At 37.8% G+C, this 13,348-nt stretch overlaps 1 pseudogene; it reads right to left on the bottom strand.

Moving 5' to 3' along the window:
- LOC121393896 overlaps nt 1–13,100 on the bottom strand; it is a 34,620-nt pseudogene extending 21,520 nt beyond the window's left edge.
- Nucleotides 13,101–13,348: the final 248 nt, after the last annotated feature.

Genomic DNA, 13,348 nt, shown 5'->3' with positions numbered 1-13,348 from the left:
GGTCTCTACTTACATTCGCATAAAAAGAAATTAAGTTAGTCTGGCAAGATCGATTACGCATAAAACCATGCTGGCACAAACTCATAGTATTATGATTTGCTATGAAGTCAGTATCTTATCCTTTATTAACCCTTCGAAAAGCTTTCTTACCACTGACGTCAGACTAACTGGCCTATAGTTTTGAGGATGAGAACGGGATCCTTTTTTAAATAGAGGCACCACGTTAGCAATTCGCCAGTTTCTCTGCACTATGCCAGATCTCAATGAATCCTGAAAAATTAAGTAAAGAGGTTTGGCAATCACAGAGCTAAGATCGCTAAGTACCCTGGGATGAATACCATCTGGCCCTGGACCTTTGTTAATCTTAACATGTTCTAGTCTCTTTTGAATTTCTTCATGTGTGAACCATGCATCATTTGTTGTATTACTAGAATTGGGACTGTTAAGAAGGAAACCTTCACTTACTGGTTCCTCATTTGTGTAGACAGATGAAAAATATGAGTTCAGAATCTGCGCTTTTATTTTGTTTTCATCAACCAGCTGACCCCCCTCTGATAGTAAGGGTCCCACCCCTTCCTGCTTCATTTTTTTACTATCAACATATTTAAAAAATAATTTTGGATTTTTTTTACTGCTTGCTGCAATATCCTTTTCTATAGCAATTTTAGCTTGCCTTATAGCTTCTTTGCATGATTTATTGGCCTCCTTGTACCTTATAAATGTTTCGGCTGTACCAGCTAACTTGAAAGCCTTAAAAGCACGTCTTTTCTTACCCACCTCAACACCAATGCTTCTATTGAACCAAAAAGGTTTTGCTTTGCAACGACGTTCCTTGCTTACAAGTGGAATATACTGACAAGTATATTTATTAAGCAGCATTTTAAAGACTTCCCATTTTTGTTCTGTGTTTAACCCTGTGAAAAGCATTTCCCACTTAATATGTTGCAGAGATGCCCTTATACTGTCAAAGTTCGCACGTCTGAAATTTAGTGTTTTAGTTACTCCCTTATAGAATTGCTTCTGCAACAGAATCTCAAAGGAGACCATGTTATGATCACTATTCCCTAAATGCTCACCCACACAAATGTTAGAGATGAGTTCAGTATTGTTAGTTATTACAAAGTCCAAAAGAGAGTTATTCCTAGTAGGTTCTTGAACGAGCTGAAATAAAAAGTTGTCATTCAGCATATTTACAAACCTACTAGCTTTTTCTGTCTTAGCAACTCCATTACCCCAGTCAATGTCTGGATAATTGAAGTCACCCATAGCAACAACTTGACCCAGCTGTGAAGCTGCTTGTATCTGCAAGAGTAGCTGGGCTTCATACTCGACACTTATACAAGGTGGTTTATAGCATACACCAATGATAATTCTTTTTGTTAATTGCCTTCTTGACATTCAAGTTTTTTTCGGAGGGAAGACTTGATTCTAATTCGATTAAAATATTCAGGGCGGGACTATTCCATTGAATATTAGACGTTCAAATTTTTCTTAAATTACCTCCCATTTGAGTTGTGTTAGTAAAAAGAAATTAACATAAATTCAAAATTCAACCTTTCATGAATCTGCCTACTAGCGTACAACATTTCTTTTTCAGTTAAGATTCTCCTTTAACATATACAAGTAATATACAGATGAGTAGAATTATAGTTATGGGATCCATTAAACCCATTTTCCAGAAAGTTCTGAATTACGGAATGGTCATCTCACATAGATTCCATTTTATCCAAGTAATCCAAATTTTTAAAAATTATTTCCTTTTTCTCTGTAATAATAAAACAATACCTTGTATTTTATCCAAACTAAGATATAATTAATCATTATTGGAAGCAAAACCATTGGGTTTATTTAATGTATACATGATTTTATAATTTATTAAAGTTATGAATATCCAAATTACAGAAAGCTCCCTTATTCAGAAAACCCAAGGCCCCAAGCATTTTGGATAACACGCCCAATACCTGTACCAGAAATTAAGCAGTATACAGGAATTACAATAGAGTGTATAGCAGTATACAGATGAGTAGAATTACCAGAAATTAAGCAGTATACAGTAGTTGAAATAGAGTTATCTATATAGCAGTATACAGATGACTAGAATTACCAGAAAATAAGCAGTATACAGGAGTTGCAATAGAGTGGTGTATATAGCAGTATGCATATGAGTAGAATTACCAGAAATTAAACAGTATACAGGAGTTGCAATAGGGTGGTATATTTAGCAGTATACTGATGAGTAGAATTACCAGAAATTAAGCAGTATAAAGTAGTTGCACAGAGTGGTGTATATAGCAGTATACAGACGAGTAGAATTATCAGAAATTAAGCAGTATACAGGAATTGCAAAAGAGTGATGGATATAGCAGTATACAGATGAGTAGAATTACCTGTAAGAGTGGGAAGAATTGAAACTGGCTGCAGAAGGGTACCGCTGATTTTGTGATTATGTTTGTAACCTTAATACACAATGTATGGAAGACTTTCTCTTAACCCTTTAAGTGCCACCCCACGTAGATTCTACGTTCTGCAGCATTTCAGGGTTAGGGAACGGAGGAGCGATTGCTCCGTTCCTCTTCGTTCCTCAGCCCCCAGGCAACGAGCAGGGGCCGGGAACGAGTGGCCCCTGAGGCGCGATCGCTCAGGGGCCCCAAATGCAACAGCAGACACGTGCAAACTGCGTGTCCTGCTGCTGCTTTCACTTCGTGAGTCAAAGCTCCGCCCCCTCACAACGGATCTTCCTGGGTGATGCAGCATTTTCTTCCTCCAGCCCTGCAGAACGATCTGGACCTGCTTCCCCCAGGTTAGTGCCCATCCACACACAGAAACACACACAAACACACACTTATATTCCCATTACACACTTACATTCACACTTACACACAATCACATACATTTTTGGGGGATCAGGGGGGTCACACACATTCACAGCACCCCCCACACGCTTGCACACACATACAACATGCAATTCGTCAGTTGTACACACACACATACACACTTACACTGTCTTTTTTCTTTTTTTCTTTTCGCATCGTCTGTTTTTTTTGCCTTAAAAAACTGTTTTATTGCCATTGCGAATAGCGCATTCGCTAATTGCACTGCGCAATACCTTTTGTATGTTATTTTGGTGATTATTCTGCAATTTTGGTGATTTTGGTGCATTTTTAGACATTTTATTGCATGTTTTGCCATTGTATTACATTTTCAGCTTTGCAAAGGCGTTGTTCCCCTTTTTCTGTCTGTAAAACCTATTTGGCCATGCTAAAATAATCAAAAATTGATTCTGACTGCTGATTACAGTAGGCGGAGAGAAAAAAAGCATTGATTTTTGCAGTTTTGTTGGATTTTAGTGATTTTTGTTACTTCGTGTTGACCTTGGAAATTTTGTCTGCTACAGATGAAGCCACTTGGATTTGTGAGTTAAATGCGTCATGACTCAGAGTTAATTGAAGAAACTGTGTTATCTAAAGTTATCTTAACTCATTTAATGCATTTAACCTTTTCATTAGCATACCAAAGCACCATTGTTCACAATGGTGAATGCTTTAATTAGATGGGATGTTGTGACACAGTTTTCTGTGTTAAATGAGATAAATGGGATATCTGTGTTTAGTTATTCTGTGTCAAACAGACAAACCAAAGTGGCTGCATCTGTATATAACCATTTGGAGGTCTCTGTGTACAAAATAGTTTGGTAAATCTTTTCATATCAGGCATCAAACTGTTCAGTACACCCCTGGCGTTCATATTTAGGATGACATTTGCTGGTACGTTACAAAATGTGGGGTATATAATGGGGTAAAATGCAAGCTTTGTGACTATTTTCAGAATTTCTATAAAAAGCGTTATGTTTAGCATTGCTTTGCAGTTTGGTAGTTTGCAGTAGAAAATTGTAATTACCTGCTTTAGATTCGTCTGAATGTGTACTTTCAGAAAATATATGGGTTTCTAGGGTCTCCATACTGTTAGGGGGTTTTATGGTGCATAATGCACATACCAGGTGTTGTATTGTAGCAGTCAGAGTGTCATATGTGAAAATTCATATGTACTATTTTCATTTGGGCACCTCTGTATGCCACCTAGTTTGGTAAATCTTTTCATATCAGGCATCAAACTGTTCAGTACACCCCTGGTGTTCATATTTAGGATGACTTTTGTTGGTATGTTACAAAATGTGGGGTAAGATAATGGGGTGAAATTTTGGGGCCTCTAAATGCCAGATTCTTTGGTAAACCTATGAACAATGGCCACCAAACTGTTTTAGGGTGCTTTTTCTTGGTACGTAATGATACATGGGTGATATGGTGCTGGGAATTTGAAGCTTTGAGGCAATTTTTAGATATTTCACCAAAACGGACAATTTTGGGAAGGCCTTGGCCTTGCGACTCAGTAGTTTGGAGCAGAAAGGCATGGGTACCTATTTTAGATTCGGTAGAATGTGTCCTTTCCAAAAATATATGGTTTTGGGGGATAAACATATATTTCTGTGTTTTTACCCCACAAAAAATGCAGTCAATGTGTTGATTTTTCATTAGCTGAGGCAATTTTCAAATATTTCACCAAAACCGAAATTTTGGGAAGGCCTTGCGACTCAGTAGTTTGGAGCAGAAAGGCATGGGTACCCATTTTGGATTTGGTAGAATATGTCCTTTCCAAAAATATATGGTTTTGTGGGGTAAACGTATATTTCGGTGTTTTTACCCCACAAAAAATGCAGTCAATGTGTTGATTTTTCATTAGCTGAAGTTACCCACAGGACTATTTGTATGCACTAACTTCATTTTGGGGCCTCTAAATGCCAGATACTTTGGTAAACCTATGAACAATGGCCACCAAACTGTTTGGAGGAACCCTGGCAATCATATTTAGGGTGTTTTGTCTTGATACGTAATAATACATGGGTGATATGGTGCTGGGAAGTTGAAGCTTTGAGGCAATTGAGCCTTGCGACTCAGTAGTTTGGAGCAGAAAGGCATGGGTACCCATTTTAGATTTGCTTGAATGTGTACTTTCCAAAAATATATGGTTTTGGGGGGTAAACGTATATTTCTGTGTTCTTACCCCACAAAAAATGCAGTCAATGTGTTGATTTTTCAGTAGCTGAAGTAAAATCCTGGACAATTTGGATGTGCTAACTTCATATTGGGGTCTCTAAATGCCAGGTACTTTGTTAATCCTATGCACAATGGGGATCAAACTGTTCAGTGGACCCCTGGCAATCATATTCAGGGTGCTTGGTATCTAATATAGTGTGTGATATGCGGAGCAGCAAAATAAAACCTTTGAAGTTATTTTTCAAAATTTTGATAAATTTTGATAAAAAAACGCTACGTTTAGACAAGCTTTGATGTTGGGTAGTTAGGAGTAGAGAGACACAGTTACCCATTTTGGAATCAGCAGAATGTGTACTTTCCAAAAATATATGGTTTTCTGGGGTAAACATACTGTTTTAGGATTTTGTGGCCTTGGAATCAAAAGTATGTAGTTTTCTGCCTTCTGCTTTCAAAATTCGGTAATATACTGTCGGGAGTTTTTACTGTACAGATGTTCTTAATCTGCCTAAAACTATACATATTTGGTATTGGCACGTTCGAGAGACATGAGGCTTTCCAAATCAGTTGGATTTTCATGCGTAAAATGAAATATTTTTCAGGTATAAGTTCATATATGGTGAAAAATATAAATTTTTCATTTTTTTTTGTATTTAGCACTATAAATCTTTTTGCAGAGGTGGAAATACATGAAAACTCAGGCAGATTTAGAAAGCTCAGTTTCTCCCGAAAAAAAACAATGTATAGTTTTCCTAGGTGAACTATAGGTTTCCCCTCAGAAAATGCCCCTAAATTGAGAGAGCACAGAATGTTTCAAAAACGTCTGGCATTTCGCGTAACCAAAATGGTCAATTCTGCTGGCACTTAAAGGGTTAAACAGTTGTAGTTTATTGCTGTGACAACTTCATAACAGCTAGATAGTGGCACAACCTTTTCTCCTCACCTCTCCCTGACAAAGACTGCTGTCCCTTCCTCTATCACTGCCAGAATAGCCACCCATTTCCTGTTCATGTTCTCTTTTATTCCCTTTTCATTACAAACAATCTCACACTTCACAGTTTAACTTATGACTCACTGCCTCCCATTGGCCAAACTAATTATATATTATCCATTACTAAACAATTCATATTTCACCCCCCTTACATGTTGGATGGATTGATCACCTTTTGAGCAGATAGAGATGTTTCCATGTTGGGTAAGAAACATGGCTATGTGTCTGAGGACTGCATGTGTATATATAAATAACAGCTGGTGTACAAATACGGCAATTGTTCTGGTACATTGTTCTGAACTTATAATATCTGTAGCAATTAGATTTAGATTTTTCTACGTTCCAAGGGCATTTTCTGCTGTGATTGTCATTGTTGTGTATATCCCTCCAAGCAGTGGCATAAGTACTAAAGTTAGAGGATCCCTGAATACAACCAAAAGTTTTTTAAACAGCATATCTAGATATATTACAACCATTTTTTTTCCTCAAGCAATTAGAGTTCATAGTTCACTATTATAGCAGATTTGTTAAAATGTCAAAAAAAGGTTTGAGTAAACTGCAATTTTAAAAAGGAATTTTGTTTGTATTTATATAAATGTTGTATTTGCACAAAAAACACACTGAATATCACCCCCCTCTCTTCACCCCTCCCCAGCAGCACAACAATGGGAAGGTAACCAGATAACAGCTCCCTGGTAGATATAAGAACAGCACTCAATATTAAAAACCCACTTTGACTCCTTCAGTTACATTGTAGTTTATGCAAAAGCCGGTCAGAAAACAGTTCCATATTGCAGCACTGGCTCTTTCTGAAAGCATATGACAAGGCAAAATGACTTGAGATGGTTGCCTACACACAAATATTACAACTCAAAAAAATACACTTATTGGATTAGGAATGACATTGTATATGGTATAGTGAATTATTTGCAGTTTAAACAGGGTAATTTAGGAATAAAAACTACACCATAAAAATCATGACAGAATTTCTTTAATTTTCTTAAAAAAGTTTGGGAGCAATACAAGCATAACAAGTTCCTAGGTGGTACCTAATAAGTAATAGATTATTTTGTAACCCCTATGTGGACTGGAGCCTACAGGAGGCTCTGTTAAGCAGTTTTTTTATGCAATCAAAAGTTGTCCCCAAACCAGGAATAATATTAATTTTATAAGTACCTGCTTTGAGGACACTGGGAGCAACATCAAAGGGCTTGGTGAGCAACATGTTGTGAGTTCCATAGTGCAGAACTGGCTCTTTCTGAAAGCACATGGCCTGGCAAAATGACCTGAGATGGCTGCCTGCACACCAATATTACAACTAAAAAAATATACTTGGGTTAGAAATTAAATTTTACATGGTAGAGTGAATTATTTGCAGGAAACAGTGTAATCTAGAAATAAAAACTACACCATAAAAATCACGACAGAATCCTTTTAAATATGTTGCATTCTTCTAATACAACAGAGGTATACATTTCAAGATCATTGAATGGTGCCACTTGTATGAGATATTACTCTTAGGAAGCTTTAGTAGCCTTTGAAGTTACTTGAGTCTCAAGATTTTTAAAGTTAACGCTACTGCCCATATTTGTGTTTGTTTTAGGGTCTGTGGTTAGGACCAATGACCTGCTGTTCTAATTGACATAAAGCAAAACTGTTCTATATGCAAGATACATTGTACATATAGAAATCAATTTACATATCATATGTTTTCTCCAGCAGCCACATCCTAACCCATAAAACCTGCAGTGTGCAAGACTGCCTCATTAACTCATACGTCTTATTCAAAACAGGTTAGCAACAGCTATAACCTTACATGTCAAGGTCAGCTAACTTTTAATTACAGTATGTGTAGCCACAGCATTATGTGGGCAGCCTCCAACATCAATCACTACACAGAAGTTGCCCACTTTTGGCTAGAGAAGGAGAGCTTCTACTGGCAGTCAATTTTTTGGAGTAAAAGTCAATTTAAAAAAAGAGCTATATTTAACACATTTATAAAGTACAAAAATATTCTGCAGTCTTGAACAATAGGTTGCATACATCAAACATATAAATTAAATACAAAAATTAAAAGATGCAAGAGGTAAAAAAGGGCCCTCCTCAATACGGTTCACAATCTTAACACCACAGTTACTATACAATTAGCTTTTAGTTGTCCTAATATATCTTTAATGTGTGTGTAGATATTATACACCCCTTTCATGCATGTTGCGACCCATGGTTTTACAGGGCTAGTATAATTTAAAGACATTCCACAACTGTCCTCTGTACTAAATATAGTTGTTGCTCTGTATTTACCAACAACAACAACATTTTTTATAGAATACAAATCATTTTTACAGCAATAATTTTCTTTTACAACTTTGTGTGTATTGTGAGCAAATCAGATAAACAGATAGTTCTTTAGCAAGTTTGCTGTTCCAGTAGTTAAAAGTTGTTTTGTTAAAATGTTATGTTTAATGCTTATGCTTAACCATTATTATGCTGCTACTTAGTGACCAAAGCTATACTGCAGGCTCTGTATTTCCTTGTTTGTAAATCCTCCTCCTATTCCTTCCTCATGTGTGATATCAGTTCCTTCCATCATCCTTTTTGTTACTGCCTTCCATGAGTGATGAGCTACAGCTCAGAGGTTAGGAAAGAAATATTATTTTTCAGCTATCTGGCAAAGATTGCCCTCAGTGGTTGTTACAGCTCCATACAGGCCCAGTAGGGAGGTCTCATGGGAAAATCAGTCATTATCACAGCATTTGGAGTAAGAATAGCAAGATAAGGTCCATTTAGTACTCACATTTCAAGACACTGTGAGCAAACAGGTGCATGAATTGATTAAAACTAAGCAAAACCCGTTCCACAATTGGGCTCTACCTAATACATTGGGTAGTTTCCCCTCTCTTATACTGGTACCCTACTGGGATTTCTGGCTGAACACAAAAGTACAATTCCACAGAGTCACAGTACGTTAACAGAGTCTTTTTTTTTTTCTTTGGAAAAATCAGCAATACTCCAAGCTGTTTCACCAAGATCCTGGGTCTCAGCCCTCTCAGCATGTGGCTCTATCTAACTCTGGGACACCCACTCATCACCACTGTACATATGGAAGTAAGAGATCAACCTAGGGGGGAACCACAGTATGTATAATTTTATTTTACACTAACTTTATAAAGTGCTACTAGAATATGTAACACTGTGCAGATATATATTTATACATAGTTATCATATCCCCCTTAAGCTTCTCTTCTTCATCGGGAACAACCCCAACTTGGCCAATCTTTCTTCGTAGCTGAAATTTTCCACACCTTTTACCACCTTAGTTGCCCTTCTCTGGGCCTATCTAATGTCCCATTTGAGTTATGGAGACCAAAAGGGCACAGCATATTCTAGATGGGGCATTACCAGTGCTCTGTACAGTGGAAGAATAACCCCTCTTCCCACAAATCTATGCCCCTTTTAATACAGCTGAAGATCTTGTGTGCCCTTGAAGCTGCTGACTGGCATTGCTTGCTACAGTCTAGATTATCTACAAGGACTCCAAGGTCCTTTTAAATTATGGATTTGCCTAGTGCAGTCCCATTAAAGGTATAAGTGGCTTTCATATTTTTACATCCCAGGTGCATGAGTTTACATTTATCAACATTGAATCTCATCTGCCACTTGGCTGCCCAGATTGCCAATTTGTCAAGATCCTGCTGCAAGGATGTTGCATCTTGGATGGAATTAATTGGGCTGCACAATTTTGTGCCCTAAGGGACCCCATTAAGAACCTTACTCCAAGTGCTGACTGGCATTGCTTGCTACAGAAACAAACCAAAAATTGGGAGCATGTCGGTAGCTGAATCTTAAAATCTTCATTTGTTAGAAATCATTAAAAACATCGATGACAGTGACATGTACCCCTATGCTTGACGCGTATCGTGGCATCTCGCCACTTCCTCAGAAGCATAAGGTATGCTAAACCCCACACCAGTTAATATAGCACCCATAAAAACGCCCATAAAAACATTGACCCCAAATAGGATTTGTACATAGATAAATTAACACCAAAAATACATTATGAATCACATACACCCATCACAACATACAATGAGGAAATCCTGCACAGTTATGGAGTGTTACAAATTGCTACTATAAAAAAGAGTTTAGTATACAATGTTTGTTAATAATTACATAATACTTACAAAATTCCATTATCTCAATGTAGCAAATTAAAGCTATATGACATATTCTTATATGGGGTTATTTTCAACTGATAGCGTGCAATAAATATTACATATTACGATCCCAAATATAAAAGATATATGTATATATTATAAAAGTATAAACACACTAAAGAATACACTAATTACAAAAACAAGCCAGTTCCCACTCTCTATTGAGCCCTCCATAATTTTCAGTGGTTTTCAACTGGTAAATCCAGAAAGCCTCAAGGCGACATAATTTTTGATCTAAATCGCCCTTCCTCATATCTTTTTGGGGTCTATCTATAATTTGGAAACTTACACATGGTGCACCCTGATGCTTATCAATCAAATGCTTCGCTATAGCTGATTTAGTATCCAAGCGTTCCACAGCTGACATATGTTCTGACACCTGAGTACTGGCTGTCCTGATTATGGGTTATGGGTTATGGGTTTGCGAAAGAGGGTGGTTGTAATCCTATCCCCTTGTGTCTGAAAAATGATATCCAGGAACAGGATATCTGAGACATGCGTCTCATAGGTGAATTATAAACATTTGACCGTATGGTTGCAATAATCGATGAAGGATGACAAGGAAACTTCATCCCCTTCCCATACTCCTATACAGTCATGGATATATCTGTAGAAACATATGATCTGATGTTTAAAGGGGTTCTGATCACCAAAAATGAAGGGTCTCTCCCACCAACCCATAACCAAATTGGCATAGGTTGGTGCGAAAGATGCCCCCATTGCGACACCACGCAGTTGCAAGTAGAACTGCCCATTGAACAGAAAATAGTTTGAATGCAGCAGGAAATCTATCCCCTCCATAATAAACTCGTTCTGTATCTGGGGAAACAAATTTGTAGTTGCCAACCAAAATTTAATTGAATTAAGGCCCAAATCGTGATCTATAGAGGAATATAATGACATTACGTCCATGGAAAACCACCTATATGTTCCTTCCACCTTAGGCCAGAGATTTTATTATACACATGGTGGTATCCCTCAAATAGGTGGGGAGTGCGAAAACCAAAGGTAACAATAGGTTATCCACATATTTAGAAAAATTCTCGGTTAGAGAACCGATACTAGCCACTATGGGGCGCCCCTTCACATTAGTTAAAGATTTATGGACTTTGGGAAGTACATGAAAAATAGGTATAACTGGATTTTCACACTGTATGTAATCAAATTCTCTCTTGGTTATAATGCCCATATTCAATGCAGATGACAAAAGAGTACGCATTTTATTTTGAAAAATTATGGTAGGATCCGTATCCAAAGATCTATAGGTTTCCTTGTCTGATAGTTGACGCATAATTTCTGACTCATAGGCTAGGGCATCCAAGACAACAACAGACCCGCCCTTATCTACATTTTTTACTACAATATTTTTGTTATCGGCCAAAGTTTTTAGGGCCTTATACTCACCTGTATCTAGGTTATTGCATTTAGGGAACTTCGTCTGTTGCTGTCTCAAACCCACAGTTTCTATATCGTGTTGTACCAATTTTTGAAAAAGATCTATAATATTATTTTTTGACTGTATTGGGTAAAACTTGGAACGTTTCCTAAGGTCAGTATGCGTAATGGGGACGTTCAGGGACACAGGCAGCATTCTCCCTCAGTAAATCCTCTAAATTGACTAAAGCACATTCGTCAGTGAAATTGAAATTAAAATTCGAACCAGCAGAATTTGCTGCCTGTGTCTCTACACTACTAGTACCACTTTCCATGCAATTTAAATTATTAACCACACTATTTAAATTCGTTGCTTCGGTAGTAATCTCAGCACATGACTCTTCACATTCCCCAATATTAGCGGCAAAATCTCTCTTTAGGGTCAGCATTCTGACAAATTTATTAAGGTCTATTAGCATGGTAAAAGTATCAATAACATTGTCATTAGCGTGATTAAAGATATTAAACAAAAATTGAAAGGCAGACGGCACTATCCGGCTAACCTATGACTAAGGGATAACTCCCGAAACGCGTTAGGTCTTTCCAGCAGGAACTCCAATAAACCCCATTTCCAGAAGTGCCGTCTGACTTTCGATTTTTGTTGAGTGTACAGTGGGGACACTGTTTGATTGAGCACCTGTCCTGAGGGGAGAGCGGTGAGCTGTTTGCGGTCCTTTTTTTGCTCTTTTGTCTACTGATTAAAGATATTACCCGAGTCTTGCAAGTCTGGAGTAGCCTGTCCATGGACAGGATCAGGCCCGATGTATCTGGTAACATGTGATTTCCAAACCCGTCATTCACCATCGGTGTTTCTTGTTGCGGTTTCCTCCTCCACCTGTATGGAAACCCGGTGTTGCTCCTGCGCCCCCCCCCTCCTTGTGGATTTTTGGAGCTGCGGGTGTTGATCGGATCCCGTTGCGTGTAGCCTTTGTTCTTGTATCTCTCTCCTGGATATCCCCGGTCCCTGTAGTCCTCCGGCTCGCTCTCTGACGCCTCCGGTTCTGAAGCTAAAAAAGAAAGCGAGGAGACCAGAGACATTGGTCTTAGATGCGATGTTCCATCCTGTCTATCAGCAAACTGCACGGACCTATCCGTCTTTAAAATTGAGCGTGTATTATCGCCATATCCTCCCATGCTGGTTTGTTCACCGCTGTCGTGTCTGTATTGGCGTTTACCTCGTTTCTCAAATCTCCTCACATACACGGAATGGTTATCGTAATCTCTTTTATCTCTTTGGAACTTTTCTTTTTTGAGATTTTTAATGTTGGATTCGTATTTGTTAAGTTGTTCTTTGATATACGCCCAATCTGGAAGATCCATAACTATGTCTGCAGAATCAGACACAACTTTGTTCAGGTATGCAATTTCCTTCTGTGTGGCAATTAACTCGCTCTTGTCTCTCTCCAAGATCATTCGCATGAGACTCATTGAGCAGCTTTAATTTGCTACATTGAGATAATGGAATTTTGTAAGTATTATGTAATTATTAACAAACATTGTATACTAAACTCTTTTTTATAGTAGCAATTGGTAACACTCCATAACTGTGCAGGATTTCCTCATTGTATGTTGTGATGGGTGTATGTGATTCATAATGTATTTTTGGTGTTAATTTATCTATGTACAAATCCTATTTGGGGTTAATGTTTTTATGGGCGTTT

Source organism: Xenopus laevis, chromosome 5L (genome assembly GCF_017654675.1).
Source record: "Xenopus laevis strain J_2021 chromosome 5L, Xenopus_laevis_v10.1, whole genome shotgun sequence".
NCBI lineage: Eukaryota > Metazoa > Chordata > Amphibia > Anura > Pipidae > Xenopus > Xenopus laevis.
The sequence above is the reverse complement of the archived record's forward strand: the minus strand, read 5'-3'. Positions and strand labels throughout refer to the sequence as shown.